Here is a 15,002-nt window from a genome sequence, read left to right as displayed (position 1 = left end):
AAAGCCCAATAAAAAAGAATAAAGACCAATTAAGGAATCTTAAATATATAAAATAATTTACATATAAAGATACTTATCATGACATTATAACAGTGAAAAGTAAAAATTGCCTAAATGTATAATAAGAAAAGGAGGGCCAATTATAGAGGATATTATGGTACAGACTTATGATGCAGTATGATTCAGTTACTAAAAATTATATTTACAGAGTATGCCATGGAAAATGCCCATGATAAATGTTAAGGTTGCATATAATATGATGCAATTAGGAAATACGATGTTAACAGTGATTAATCCTGGGTAGGAGTTTATGTGTGAGTTTGTTTTTCATTATTTTTTTTAAGTTTATTTATTTTGAGAGAGAGAGAGACAAAGAGAGAGAGAGAGAGCACACAGTGCAGAGAGAGAGAGGGAGAGAAAGAGAATCCCAAGTGGGCTTTGCACCATCAGCACAGAGCCCGACGCAGGGCTTGAACACATGAACTGTGAGATTATGATCTGCACTGAAATCAAGAGTTGGATGCTTAACTGACTGAGCCACCCAGGCACCCCTTGTTTTTCATTATTAAGTCCTGTTTTTCCTAAACTAGATAACATTTACTTTCTGCACTTTGGCATTTCCATTCATGCCCTGGATATCTACACAATACATGATATCTCCTCTTCCTTTCCAACAGAATCCCAATATATGTAGGTAGCAAAAACTTGATTTCCCTGGCTTCCTTGTGCTAAGGGTAGCTATGACTAATGAAATATAAGCAGACGTCTGTTGGGTAAACTTCTAGTAAAGCTATTGTTTTCTGAACTTTAAAAAAGAGGAGTTGGCGTGGGCAAACCCGGCTGTTACATGTCTTTTACCCCTAACCTTTCCAGAATACTTATTCTTGTCTAAAAACAAGTATAGTGGGCATAAGTCTATGCCATCCCCAAGATTTCTACCTCCTGGGATACATGACCATTGACTATAGCCAGGACCTATGCATATGATGGGATACTCACTCCCTTAATTAGGTTACCTTACATAAGACTTCATTGTAGATGACTGGGGACAGATTCTCCTTCTGACCTTGAAGAGGTAAATCGCCATGTTGTGAAAGGCCACGTGGCTAGAAAGTGACGTCAGCCTCTAGAACCTGAAAGCAACCCATTGTCAACAGCCATCTGTCGGTGTTTTTAGGGTCTCTTCCAAACGTGTATGCACATAACCCTAACTGAAACTGACACTTTACTTTTATAAGCAAATAGATTAAAAATGAAACTGGAACCATAGATTAAAGCTTCAGAAGAAAATTTAATGGACATTAGTGTAAAATCCTACACTTGGGCTCAAATTATCAGCAGCTTATATCAGTAGCATAAAGATCTTATTTGATAGCATACTATTTGCAAAAATAAGGAGGCTTTTAGATGACCATGGGTGTACACATGTCAACAGCCTGATACAGCTGTTAAGATAAATTAATGCAGTAAAATATTATATAAAATTTAAAATGTGATGTAACCAAGGTAAGTTAAAGCCTCATTATACCATGCTCTGTCCAGTCTGTTGGTATGTAACCAACAGACCTGGCTGCTACGAAAGAAAGAAAGAAAGAAAGAAAGAAAGAAAGAAAGAAAGAAAGAAAGAAAGGAAGGAAGGAAGAAAGAAAGAAAGGGAAGGCGATGGACAAATTACAGAGTATCCAGGGGAAGGAATCAGAATGATTAGGGTTCTTAAAGCCATTTCACGTGAACAACAAGCAGGAGTTCTTAACAAAGAGTTTCACAAAAGAGTGAGAAAAATCAGAGGATTTATGAAAGCCAAATAAGAAAGTAAATGTTAGAAACTTTCTACATTTGAAAGTACTATTCCAATGTTAATTATCATCATTTTGAACATTCTTGGCAAATAAAAGCTGACTTTCAATCTACATGATGAACTTAGTTTACAAATTTTTTCATAGACCTGAAACTTAAGTTTACATAATTGCTCTCAGAGTTAGACTTAAACATCTCCCACCTCCCCCAAAACCTAGTGAAAGCCATCTCCAATCATATCACGGACACTCTGGCCTAGGTTAGAACTCCCAGTGACTTGAAAGAAAGTGCACTGTTGATAGCATAGAGGGAGACAACCATTTAATCACTTTCCTACTTTGCAAAGTGACTCACCAACTAGCAGACATACAGTGAGTAAACTCAAGTTTTGATGCTTTCAAGAGAGAGCCTATAATGTGTACTCTTCTCTAGTTCATCATTTTCCCACCTCACTACTGAAAATAGCAGAAGAAAAGAAATTTCAGGCTAATTACATGTAATCTTATTAGGGTTATACACTGAGAAGAGATCACTGAGTTCCAATCTCAGCTTTTTTGGAAAATGCCTTTGCCCTCTACTACTTTTCCTCTGTGTAGCCTCATTTTCTCATCCAAATGTGGGAGTGCCCAGGAATCAGTACTTGATCCTCTGACCTGCTGCCTGGACTTTCCTCCTGAACTCCAGAATCATGCACAGCTATCTACTTGGCATCTGCTCTTAGAGGTCTTCTAGATTTTAACATATACAAAACTAGGTCTTGACATCTCCTCCACATCTTAGGGCTCCTACCTCAGAAAATGGCAACTCCGTTCTTCTAGATGCTACAGCCAAACACTGCGGAGCCGTCCCAGAATCCTTTTTCTCTTATAACCTCCATTCACATTGTCAGGAAATCCTATCTGCTGCCTGTTCAAAAAAGCATGTCATCTTTGACTACTTCCCACAATTTCTCTCTCAGATGCTGCAAATAGAGTCCTCGCTAATCTCCTGCTTCCAGTTTTTCCCACTAAAATCCAGGCTCAACATAACCACCAGAATGATTGTTTACATCAAATCCTATCACATCTCTGATCAAACCCCGTGTCTTCCCATCTCACTCAAGGCAAAACTTAAAGTTATTACAGTGCTCTAATGACTCAGCATGACCCCTGTCATCTTCCTGACCTCATCTCTATTATTCCCACCAGAGTGCCTCTGCACATGCCACACCTTCTTCCTGGATCATTACCCTCAGCAATCTCTACAGTTCAGTATTGTCCTCTTTCAAATCTTGAACTCAAAAGATAAAAAATAAAAAAACACAACACCACACTTTCTAGTGAAACCAACCTTAGGTAGGTAGCACTTACCCAAGAGTGCTTTCCTTCTTTGAACTCTTTCCTATATCCTGAGCTTACATGCCACACTAGCTCTACACTCCTTCCCCGCTTAAATTTTCTCAGCATTTAGCTCTACTGACAAACTACACATTGCACTTATTCATCTCTTTATTACCTGCCTCCACCATTACAATGCAAGCTTCAAGAAGGCAGGGATTTTATCTGTTGTGTCTGCTGGTATAGCTCTGGTGCTCACAACTGTGCCTGTCACATAGAGGAGAGGTGTTCAATGATTATTTGAAAAATGGCTGAATGAAACTACAAAATAAGTAGTTAGACCATAAGATGATTATGAAGTGCTCTCCAGATCTACTTGTCCTAGGTTTCCACAGAATGGTAGAGGAAGATATAATGACATGATGATTTGGGGGTTCAGTATGGGTTTCTGTTACTGTGGAAACAGTTGAGCTCTTTAGACCTTGGTCATTTGAAATTACTGCTCATGTCTGTCCTTTATGAAATCTGAAACATAAGAACTAAAGTTATAACCAGATGAACCAGAGGATGATAATTCTCCTTCCAAAGGAACTTTTCCTTGTCAAAGGGAGAGCTGTCATAATGAGCTTCCTGAGGTAGCACTAAAAAATGGGACTTATATACAATGTTTCAGAAACATATTGTATGGGCAATTCTAGGCACCCCAATTCTGACCCTCTTTTTCATTTTGGGAATCCTGGGAAACATAAAAACTGGAGGACTTACTTTATGGCACACAAAGATTATGCCTACACTAGAAAATTCAAAGGGACCAAGAATTAGAAAAGCTTTCTACAGAGAAATTCCTTCCCTGAAGCAACCTTTGACAGGCAAATGATTCTCAAAAGATGATTCTACCTCATTTAGTTCATGGAAACAGATTTACAACCCTTGATTTTACCACCACTGACTTTTCTACCTTATACCTAGGACAAATTTAATCACTTCGGAATACCCCTGGACACGTCAGGCTAACCTAGTCTTTGAACAGTGTCCTAGCATGTTAGGTCAATGAATAGGCTTCTGAGAAGCTGCTGCTGCTTCTCATTTCTATCTAATGGGATATTGGTTTTTCCTCCAATCCCAGCAGGCCCTCCCAAGAAATCAATACCTCACTAGTCAGTGAAGCAGACAGAGATGAAACAGAAGGCCTTGGGAGAGCAGGGCTGCTGCCCGCAAATCTAAGACCACTTGTGTCAAAGATGGCAAACAAGACACATCAAAGAAGGTAAATGACCACAAAACAGGAACAAACAAAATCAATACCGAAAAATAATGAAGTAACACAGGGAGGGAGAAAACAAACATGTCTTAGTAACAAAACCTCTACAGACACAAGGAAGCAACACTTCCCAGAACGTTCTGACAGTGGCTCTGACAAAGGAGACACAGCTTTTGGCTGTTGGTTGTCTTTTTCAAAGTAGAAAGCTGGTATGGAAAGCACCAGGCATATCCAGAATCAATCAGACCTGAGTTTAAGTCCCAGCTCTGAGACTCACTAGTTGTGTGACTTTGGGTAAGTTACTTAAATCCCGTTGTGCTGTAGTTTCCACATAATAAAATGAGGATAAAATAACCCTAATTTTAAAAGAAACTATAATGAGTTAAATTATATAATGACTAAACTTGAGTCAGAAATGAAGTAGATAATCAGCAAAAAGGTCAAAGAGCACGGGTATCTTCCAGTTAAACATGGCAGACTGAGGGACTAGGTTTATTCCCTATCCTTGTCAAAACACTGAAAACAAATGATTTGAAAGAAATAAAACATTTCAATTAGCATCTTAAGAACTAAAAGAATGAGAAAATATGCAGCAGCATTCAAGAGATTGCAACACATTTTTAGAAATCAGAACACAATGGAGAATAGTAGTGGATTTATAAAAACTATTCAAAGATCCCTTTGAATAGAGGGATCTGGGTTCTAATTCTGACTCTGCCACTTGCCAACCATATGATCATGGGTAAATCATTTGACGTCTCTAAGCCTCAGCTCCTTAATTTGTAAAACATGCATAACACTATGTGGTTCATGAGGGTTTGTGAGAAGTAAATGAAACAAATAAAGCACTTAGGACAAGGCCTGGGAATAAGAGTATGAGTGTGTTTCATAAATACAAACTAACTATGATTCTTAATAATAAGATTCTTTGTGGTTTCGTATTGACAAGTTTCTGATTACTGTAAAGCTACTAACTGCAGTAGTGACATGTTCTCACTTAAGATATCTTAAGAGTAAAGATGAAAAGCTTGTCTTTGCTTTTAAGAACACCCAGAATCTCCTAACAGTGGTTTCTAAAGACCCTCTGCGTGGCACCCCTTAAAAAGGAATTCTCACGAGTCCCCTTTGGATCTTCCTTTGGGGACTCTCTCATCCTTGGTGACACACAACAAACATCAAGGAAGCTGTCTCACTCTCAGGCACAGATAACAGCCTTTCCTTCAAGTGTTCCTACACCTCACATAGAAGCCACCAATTTTTACAGAAATTCATACTGTATTATAATTATTTGTTTATATGAGTTTCCCTCTAGGAGACTGGGAAGTTCTTAATGGGAAGAATCTATGCCCTTTATGATCAGTGCCCCAGTGGTTGGCAAAGTGCCTACCTGAACACACACATAGTAGCTATTCAAGGAATACTTCAGGAATGAATGAATGAATGAATGAGTGAATGAACAAAGTATAACACAATGCATCTCAACCAAGGTGCATACCAACATCACCAAAGACCGTTTTCTAAAAACATACATCTATGCACCTCCAGACACCTCAGAGCAGGGCTGAGCCATGTGGAATCTTAGCAAGCTCTTCAGGAGTTCCTGATGTACAACTTTTCAAGAATCATTGTCACTGGATAGAGTTCTGGACTAGATCTGAAGTCTGGGCCTGGTTTCTCCAAAGCCTCTCTGGAACTCCATTTTATGAATAGTAAGAAAAGGCCAATATGCTAGCTATTGTGCATGGCTCAAATGACAGGAGCTGAACAAAAGGAGAGATGCATGTAAACAAGATGATGGGAATTCCAATGAGGAAAAGATACTAAATTCTGGTCCTGGGGTGTGAAGAAGGAATAAGCCAGATAATAAGATCCACAGGCTAATGGGAGATTCTTGCGGGATGCTGTGCAGTGTTACCAAGAAAAGAATTCTGCAGTTCCCAGTTTAGGGCCCAAGGCATTAGGGGGGATATTTCCCTCATCTTCATTTCTTTCTCTGCTCCCTCCTCCACACTGCAGGGCACTGCAACCTCCCTGCTGTGCAAAGGATCTATAAAGGTTTCTGGATGAAAGCAGTTATGTAATGTGGAGTCCTCCTGGGAAATACAGTAGTAAATTAATTTTTCTCCTTCTGCACAGTTCTCTAAGGACAGAAATACCCCCCATAAAGGGTAGGAAAAAGAATAATAGGGTAAAAGAATCTTCTGAAAGAGTCCTTGAGAAGCAGTGTAGCAAACAATTCTGTTCCATCCAATGACCACTGACCAAATGACCACTATGGATGTGCAAGCCACTGAGCTGGTGGCTGCCCAGGAAGATTTCACAGTGCAGTACAGAGGGCAGGCTCACAAAGAAAGAATCTTGACCCAATTGTTATAAGAAACAGGAGAGACTACCTGAGGGTTAGTAACCAATAGCACTTGAGTCAAGTTCTGAAGGAAGAATGAGAGGGAGGTGAATAACTGTAAGAAGCATGTCCCAGACAAAGGGAAAAGCAAGATGTGAACAGGGGATGTGAAGCAGTTCAGTAACATTAGGGATAAATGGAAGGACTAAAAAGGGGCAAGAAAGAATCTCACTGTGGGTTTTCTATGCTCAGGAACAAGGGGTTTCTGAAGGGTGAGGAACCTAGTTATAAGGGTGCATGGCTTAGATGTCCAGGTGGATGTGAGGTCTCCACATCAGATGATCTGACTGGCAGAAAAGCCAATGAATTCAGTTTCAGATGTGTTGGGTTTGAAGAGTTGTCTGGGTGAAATCCAGCTAGAGACCCAGAAGGATATGGAAGTCTGAAGTTTGGGAAAGAAGTCATGGTTAGAGATCAAGATCCAGGAGGAAAGCTGACTCCAGAAACATAAATCAATGAGCATGGCTGTGCTCCAATAAAACTTTATTTACAAAATAGGAGGTAGGCTATATACTTGGGCTGCAGGCTATAGTTCTCTGATCCCTGTTCCAAGGTGTCTAAATTTGAATCAAAAAGTAGGGCCTACAGAAGATTCTTGAATTATCAAAGTGATCCCTTGGGTAGATTGAGTTTTTAGCACCATGCAGTACAGACTATCATAAGCAAAGTCTGGAAATAGACTATTAAAACTGTCCAAATGTCAGACAGGAAGGACCTAAGCTTTATGAAATGAAAATGTAAAACATGCAGGAGAGAAGGACATATGGAACACCTTGCCCCCTGCACACCAAGCTATGACTATATCCTCTGAGGATCCACATTACTTTCCTACAACATTTTAGTCATAGTTGGATCTCAGATTCTCTAGAGAATTTTAAGCACAGACTAGAAAACCTCTAGAGAACCAATTTGGCTAAAGATAAAAATTAAAACATTATTATTAATTTACATTGATTCACAAGCAGGTGAGTAGCTTGAGTTTCAGGCTCTGGCACTTAAGCTCTTCTCAACTTCAAGAAACAAGTCACTTTTTTTGTTGTTGTTGTTGTAGGGCATTAAGAATCTGTCAGAAGCAGTGATTCCAATGGTTGTGCTACAGACTATTAAACATTGCCACCATTTCCTTTAAATAACGTCTTCTAACTTGGCTCTGATTATAGATTCCAGATTGGGCCCTTCCTTTTATGTCCCTAACTACAAACAGCTCTAATCAGACCAGCTAAAAATATAGGGTTAAATGTGCTGGGACAAAGTAAGTGAGTGAACGCTCATCCTAAATTCTTTGGAGACAGACGCTTAAAACCTGTAAGATCTATTTCCTATAGGAAATTCTAACATTTTAAGAATAAGAACTGGCACCTCATAACATGCTCTGAACTCAGAAAGACCTTAATATACATCATTCACAGCACAGACCTGGACAGTCACTCAATACAAATTGTATTGAATCAGTGATTGCATCAGTGACTGTCAAGAATTTTTTCATGGTTTGACATTTGAAAAATGAGAATAATCAGAGATGGCCTACTACCCAATTTAAAAATAAAAGGTTTTTTTTTTTAAATGGTGTTCTCTACTCAATCTGCTAAAAGTGAATTAGAATAGCCATCTACCTATACCCAGATGGCATTATCTATGCATTTTCAGTTTGTATGAATGCATTATGTTTCTAAGTGTATATTTTCTAGAAGCCTATGAAATAAATCATATGTGATACTACTCTTCAGGCAGCTTCCAGAAAAACTAGCCACTTCTTAACTGCTGCATATTTTAGCTTGCAGAATAATAATAATAATAATAATAATAATAATAATAATAGCAGCTCAGTAAACCACAAAACATAGAAAACTTTCCTTTTAAATGAAAATTCTAGGCCAGCATTTCCTAAGCTTGTTCCACTATTTTGTTAAGTGTTCCACATGACCAAACACATTTAGGTACTGCTGCATGGTGTAGACCCCTCTTTTTTTTTTTTTAATGCTTATTTATTTATTTTGAGAGAAAGAGAGAGAGAGCATGAGCGCACATACATGAGTGGGGGAGGGGCAGAGAGAGGGAGAGAGAGAATCCCAAGTAGGCTCTGCGCTCTCAGGGCAGAGTTGGACGTGAGGCTCAATGTCACAAACCCACGAGATCACGAACTGAGTCGAAATCAAGAGTCAGACACTTATTGACTGGGCCACCCAGGTGCTCCTCTTCTTGAAGGAGACAGCAGAAAAAGCCATCATTTTTATTTTTAGAAATCACACTGGCTATAGGGCACACTTTGATTTTGAAATGTTAACATATGAAAGAACAAAAAGAGTATGTTAGAATTAAAAAAAAAAAGGCAGTAGTGGGGCACCTGGGTGGCTCAGTTGGTTGAGCGTCCTACTTGGGCTTAGGCCATGATCTCACGACTTGTGAGTTCAAACCCCGCATCAGGCTCTGTGCTGACAGCTCAGAGCCTAGACCCTGCTTCAGATTCTGTGTCTCCCTCTCTCTCTCTGCCCTTCTCCACTTGTGCTCTGTCTCTCTCTCTCTAAAAAATAAACATTGAAAAAAATTTTTTAAAGGCCGTAGTAATACAGTTTTAGGAAAGTCACTCAAGTCTCAACTTTTTTTTTCTTTAAAATGGTAATAATAATAATGCCTACTCTGTAGGCTCATGAGAAGGATTGAATGAGTGCATGTGCATGAAAATCTCCACATGAAGCTCACATATAGAAAACAGCAAGAGATACGGCCACAGTTCTTCCTGGAGATTCAGAATGCACATTAGAATATCAAAGTCCTAAGAAGTCCTGCAGCAAGGGAAGCAGTTATTCAGGTTGGATTTCTCAAACATATTCAACCATGTATATTAATCCAGGTTCTCAGTTGTAAGACACAGAATCTGAAGTGCCAAATACAGAATAGTGTATTCAAGAGATATTGTGTAGCTTGTACATTTATTCAGCAGTCTTATGAAACAGGCTCAAGCCTAAGCTTCCAGAAACTCAAGCCCTACATAAAACAGGCCTGATAAGGACACAATGCCAGCCACCAATGAGCACTGCGTCCCATAATCTGTGAAGCTTCGAGAAAGTGAACTTGAATGCAACTGTCCCTGGGGCCAGGAGTGATTATCTTTCTGGGTCAAACACAGGACCCTGAAAATTCTGTTGTCTCCCAAGGATGGAGTCCTGCTCTGCCTCCACCCCCCTCTCCACCACCAAAAAATGGATTTTACATTGTACCTTCTTCCTCTAGTTGCCCACTTCTCCATCAGTATGATTGGTGGAGGGGCTCCTGGGTGGCTCAGTCGGTTAAGCGTCTGACTCTTGGTTTCGGCACAGGTCATGCTCTCATGGTTTGTGAGAGTGAGTCCCTTATTTGGCTCTGTGTTGACAGTGCAGAGCCTGTTTGGGATCCTCTCCCTCCTCTCTCTCTCTCTGCCCCAACCCTGCTCATGCTCTCTCTCTTTCTCTCTCAAAATAAGTATTATTGGTGGAATCTAGGTCACATGCCTGTGGTCTGGCTGCAAAGAAAGCAAAAGAAGAAAGTTCTATGGGTTCTTCCTGAGAAGGTAAGCCTGCTATGGCTGGGGGTTCCCCTAAAGATAGCAAACATGTGTAATAACTGCTAGAAATCCAAAATACATGAAAAACATCCATTACACTGAGGAAAACCTACTCCTCCCTGTAAGAAATTAATATGTTCTTATGGAGAACACTTCTGAGTATACTCCCTCTCCCAGAAGGACAAACATCAACATTTTTCTTTTTAACTGCAGGGAAGAGACCAAAATTGAGTGGAGTTTAATGTAAGAAAATTTCTTCCTGGGGAACCCAGTGATTTTAGAACATTCTAAGAAAGAGAGTGGGCCTAAAATGGAGCTATACATAGGATAGGAACAGCCATGGAAATCTGCCAGGAGTAGGGCATGAGGTGGAGGGGAGCATGAGCCAGGAGCACTGAAGTTCTTTCTGTGACTTTGGTTCCTGTCACCACCATTGGATAGCTATTACTTGCTCCACTATTTCCCATCTACCCAGGCATTTTCCTGGTCTCCTGTTTCTAAACACAGCCATGCGTGAACCACTGCACCATAAAAGCAGGATGGGACAGCCTGTAAAGAGCTAAGATATAGAAGCATACCCTTCCACCAAGTGCAGCTGTTGTGTGCATCAGAGCTAAGTACAGATGGTGATATCCAGACCAGCAGATGGGTTGTGCAAACAGATAACAGAGATGTTATGTTTGAGGGGTAGGTGTGGTGTGTATATGTGATCAGACATAACATATACATTATGTCACTTAATGCTCTTGACAACCCTAGAAGGTAAGTGGGTGTGGCCAGAAAGTGAATCCAAAAGAAGCAACTGGTGGAGATTCAGGTAATGGGCACCAAGAATAGACGAGGTAAATGGCTCAACAGGTAGCAGGGCCCCATCAGCCAGTGAGAAGGGCCCAGAAGATAGGACTGCCAACTCTGGGGATGCTCCAACAAGAACAGACCAAGGCTCTCATCGTAAAGAGACAAATCTACCAAAACATATTATAGAGACTGGGCTTAGGCACAAGGGTGCATAAAATAGACATTAGTAGAGTTAAGATCTGATGTGGACAGTGAGATGTACTAGAGCTCCTGATCTATATGGTGACGATGTAAATTCAAATTACAAACCAAGAATGGGTTGTTCCAATAATCATGCCAGGACAGCAGGATAAACCAGGAATGCCCTTGGAAAATGGGACATGTAATCACCCCCAATTATATATTATCTGGTCCTAGTGAATCCACAGGTAGAATTCAAGTAAACATGGCTGAGAAAAAAAAAGAATATAAAGGTTGAAAACTAAAGAAAACTTATTCACAACAGTTTTTCTTTTTATTCCTCTGGTTTTAATATTTGAAGAAATGGTGTAAAAAGATCATAGATGCTAGCATACACCTAATTTTTTCTCTCTTAAATCACAGCCAGAGGCTACCATGAGTGTTTCAGCAACAGCAGTGAGACATAAAAACTCTTATGGAAAATTATTCTACAAGACTGAAGAGCAAAAGGGCAAATGTCCCTCAGCAGCAAGGTCAGCATCAAGATGGAGGCTAGTCCCAGTGACTTTTCAAACAACCTGTTAGTTTCAGCTTTAGAAATGGCCAAGCTGCAGGACTGCTACAAGATGTGGCCATGGCGACAAAGCCAAAGGTCATGGCCTTTGGTCCATCAGAAGTTTTAGAGTCATAAAAAAGGAAATCAGTTGTTTATCACCAGACAGATCATGGCATCCCACAAAAGGATTCTAATTGTTAGTAGATTCACTTTCTAAGACAAAGATCTCTATAGGAAATGTTCCCTGCCCGCAAATGTTGTAATCAAAGAATAAATGGATCACAGTTCCACATGCTGCCATCTTGTCTTTGGGTAGACAGTTTGATCTGGGCCTCTATTTTGTAAATGCTGTAATACTATCCTCAGAAGTTAAGCAGAGCTTTATCAGAGATCATTTAAAAATGACTTTTTGAGCAGTTTGACACTCCAGCATCAATGCTGCAGTATTGTTCCTGAGATGCTAGATATTAACTTTGAATACTAACCTGGCACTGGGAAGACATTTTCATTATTAAGACATTTGGACAATTTCAATAGCAGTATGTTTGGAGGGAAGAAGGCATTGAGTGCAATACAATGAGGCCTTGTACCCTCTTTAGCATTTCAGCACACTTTAGGCTTGTGAAATCCCTCCACCCTCTCTCTGTACAAAGCTTCTCTTCAAAGTTTACACTGGCAGGGATTTGGAGGATTAAAAATCCAGTATCTAAGTACAGTGGGTCAGTCAGGCCTTAAGTTAATGAACCTCATGCTCTTAAGCAGAGTTTGACTGCCATGGTGGAACAAGAAATGTCAAAGTGAGGTTAAAGAAAATGCCCAGAAGGTCCTTTGGTCTACAAGCGATTTCAGCCCTCCTCACAAACTCATAGGTCTTTTCCTTTCCTTTCTTTTCTTTTCTTCTTTTTCTATTTTTTTCATTTATTTGTTTGTTTTGCTAACACTTTTCCCCATATATCACCTTATATGTTTAATTTATATTTTATTGTTATCCATGAGGTCAGGATTCTGTCTTTTTTATGCATTTCTGTATTCCCAGTGTCTGGTACATAACAGGTGTTCAATAATATTTGTTAAATGAATGAATGAATGAATGAATGAATGATGGAAGACTCCCTCATCATATATATGAGTCATTCATTCTAGTTTGCCCTTCAAATGGAAAGTAACCTATTGGGAAAAGGAGTTCTCTAAAATCTTATTCTTCTACCCCTGTACCTGGAGTTTTGAGCAGGAGAGAAATTATTTTGAAAGATAGGAATCTGAAGGAAAATGCAGAAGTTGTAGAGTGAAACTGAGGATAGGGCTAAGGAATAAAGAGAATAGGTGAATTCACACACATTTTGGAATTTAAAAAGAAAACAGCAATATCAACATCCAAAAATCAAACTATAAAAAATGTCATATTTCTTTAATTTGTGTAATTTAATCAGACCTGTGAGTTTTGCTCTGCATCTCTCTCTTTACAATAATTCATCAAACAAACCAAAAAGGTTCACTGACAAGTAGAGTAGAAAGGCGGTAGAAAATGATGGACACTGTGGCCTGAATTAAAAGATAATCCCAAGAAATAAGGGAAACAAAAGGTTTTGGAAGAAAAGACAAAATAGCACACCATGGCTCCAAGGAAGGCAAAAATGCCAGGCACTGAGAAGTAGCAACTTCCCAAAACAGGCCAGCTCAGAGACACCACTCTCATTGAGACTCTCCAGGACATGAGGGGAACAAAGGAACATCCCAACTAGGACAGAAATAGTGGCACCACCACCCTCTTCTCCATCTCTAGCATCCCCCAACCCACTCAGTTGCTTAACCACTGCTGGTATTCAGACTTCAGTGAGGGGCACCTGGGTGACTCAGTTGGTTAAACATGTGACTCTTGGTTTCAGCTCAGGTCATGATCTCTCGATTCATGGGATTGAGCCCCACATTGGGCTCTGTGCTGACAGTGTGGAGCCTTCTTGGGCTTTTCTCTCTCCCTCTCTCTCTGTCCTTCCCCTGCCCTCTCCCTCTCTCTCTCTCAAAATGAATAAATAAAGTTTTAAAAATAAATAAATGAACTTCAGTGATAGTCTCAACTCAGGTTTTTCTTTCCAATCCCTATAGCCTTTACCTTCATTCAAAGCTTTGCCATTTTCCCACAGGAATTCAATCACTACTACGTTACTGTCTCCAGGTTGACCTGCCTCCAGTCCCCAGGGAAAATCTGACCATTCTTCTCTCCAGCATGAAACAGGTCTCAGACTTCTCCTCAGCCTATTTGAATGATGTCCACTAAAGTTATATTTTCAAACCATTCTCTAGTGATTGCACAAATGTTCACAATAAGGCCTTACTGTGATTTCCATAAGTACAGAGACAATGCCTATCTTATTCATAGTTGAATCCCAAACAACCAGCACAGTGCCTGTGCTCCACTCCCTAAGTATTTATTTTGTGTTTTTCACAAATAAATAAATTGGGAAAATTATGATATAAAACTAAGCAGAATGCAATCCTAATAATGTAAAATATATGTATACATTTATATGTAAAATATATAAATATTATACGAATATATATTATAAAATATAATTTATACATATAAAATAGATAAAATGTTTCATATATTTTATACTTATATTTTTAACATATATGTAAACTTACAATGTTATGTTAATTTATGTATTTTTTCACTTTCAAAATTTACCATAAAAGCTTTTTTTTTCTCTCTCTGATACTGAGATACAAAAATATAAGCAAAAACAAAAGGGAGTAAAGCAAAAACCATGCATCTGACAGATGAGATGGCAGCATGGGGCATTATGGGAACAATAATATCCTTATCACACCACATTGGGTTCTTCAACTTCCAGCCCTGACTCTGCCCCACTCCCTGCTACTCCTCCACCACCTGAAGAGTGAGCAGTGCCAAACCACATGATGTTCTTCACAATGATACTTGCTAACTACTTCCTCACTCCACTATTCCAGTATTCCCAATGTGGTAGTTCTGCGTTCCTGCCATCTTTTCATTTCTAGGGCAAAGCACCATGCCTGGCATACAGAAGAACATATTAAATATTGACGGAATAAATTAATTAATACATGGATAAGGCAGTGACACTGAATGCAAGGCCTATTTCTTTCATTCACTCTAAAATCATACTTAC

General features: G+C 39.4%; 1 protein-coding gene across 1 annotated transcript in view; it reads right to left on the bottom strand.

The window, feature by feature from the left end:
* The window catches only part of RAB38 (RAB38, member RAS oncogene family), a 69,709-nt gene that overhangs the window by 18,643 nt on the left and 36,064 nt on the right, over positions 1–15,002 (bottom strand). The gene's annotated exons all lie outside the window — the stretch shown is intronic.

This window comes from Felis catus, chromosome D1 (genome assembly GCF_018350175.1).
Source record: "Felis catus isolate Fca126 chromosome D1, F.catus_Fca126_mat1.0, whole genome shotgun sequence".
NCBI lineage: Eukaryota > Metazoa > Chordata > Mammalia > Carnivora > Felidae > Felis > Felis catus.
Note: the sequence above shows the minus strand (reverse complement) of the source record. Positions and strands in the feature narration are given on the sequence as shown.